The sequence below is a fragment of the Phyllobates terribilis genome, unplaced genomic scaffold (assembly GCF_046119375.1).
Source record: "Phyllobates terribilis strain yellow unplaced genomic scaffold, ASM4611937v1 Scaffold_46__1_contigs__length_10046794, whole genome shotgun sequence".
Classification (NCBI taxonomy): Eukaryota; Metazoa; Chordata; class Amphibia; order Anura; family Dendrobatidae; genus Phyllobates; species Phyllobates terribilis.
In genome coordinates, this window is record NW_027362806.1 from 6994665 (window position 1) to 6995960 (window position 1296).

Sequence of the window (1296 nt, forward strand, 5' to 3'; positions counted from 1 at the left end):
AAGTGCTATGAAGTCAATGAGGTTGGCATACTGACCCCAGAGGAAGTGCCAGCCGAAAAACTAAGGTTTTTTTTTAATAATTTTATTAGCCTTTCCCTCTGTCTTCACCAATCAGCCCTCTGTATTGATGATCAGATCAAAGATCTAGACAGGGATTGTCTCACGCTGCATCTCCTTCCTGATTGTATCACTGAGAAGACAGAAGCTGCCCCATCCCATTCTCCAAGAAATGCAGAACCCAATGCATCTGCTGTCCAGTGATCCGCTTATTGTCAGAGGACATCATTAGGGACTGCATTTTCTCATTGCTTAAGAAATTGTTGGGGGATCCTGCTAATTGTTGAATAATAAAACTGCAGCACCGCTCCATTTAAGGCAGTGTTTCCCAAACTCCAGTCCTCATGGCCCCCAACAGGTCAGGTTTTCAGGATTTCCTCAGTATTACACATGTGATGAAAGTATCAAGGAATCAGGAATTCTCTCGCCTGTGCAATACTATGGAAATCCTGAAGACATGACCTGTGGGGGCCGTGAGGACTGGAGTTTGGGAAACACTGATTTTAAAGGGACTGTCAGCACAGAATGACTGTTGAAACCAAGTACAAGCGCTCCGTGGATCACGGCGTGGGCCAGTCCTTTATATACACCTTCCCACCTGCTTGTTTTACCTCTGTCTCCTTCCTTCTCTGGTTCTATGAAGCCAGAGCTGTCAATCAAAGAAGAGGAGGGTGTGGATAGAGGGAAAACAAGCAGGTGGGAAGATAGATAGATAGATAACATTGCAATACAATATATTGGTAAAAGCAAAGCACATATACTAAATGAGAACAGATACTACACTTGATGTTAGCCAAAAGGCCGAGAAGCGATAACCTGAATTGGTTTTGGCCTATGACTGCACCCTGTCTTCAAGAAGGCACCCATTGTAGGGATAGGGACAAAGACTTCCCTTAGGAGGACATGTTGTTCATCAATAGTCACCTTAAAACCCACAACTTTACTGCTTGTTGCAGCTGCAGCCCAAGCGTGCATTTTTAATCTGCATGAGTCTGCCTATTTTCAAACATGCTCCCCTCCCCCCCCAATGTCCCATGCACCTGCAGACAAGGGGATGGGGAGAGGATAACTAATTAGTGAACAAACAAGCGGCGGTCCACCTTCTTACTAGTCTGCAGGCTCCCTGCAGACTGTAGCTGACTGCAGAAGCACAGCCAGATAAAGGCTAGGAGCCCATTATGACACGTGCAATGATGTTCCATTCTTCCAGTCTTCCATTATTCCATTGTTCCATTGTCC

The 1296-nt window shown here is 45.4% G+C and overlaps 1 pseudogene; it reads right to left on the reverse strand.

The window, feature by feature from the left end:
• Positions 1-768: 768 nt before the first annotated feature.
• LOC141191515 (U2 spliceosomal RNA) lies at positions 769-870 on the reverse strand (annotated as a pseudogene).
• Between the last annotated feature and the right edge of the window lie 426 nt (positions 871-1296).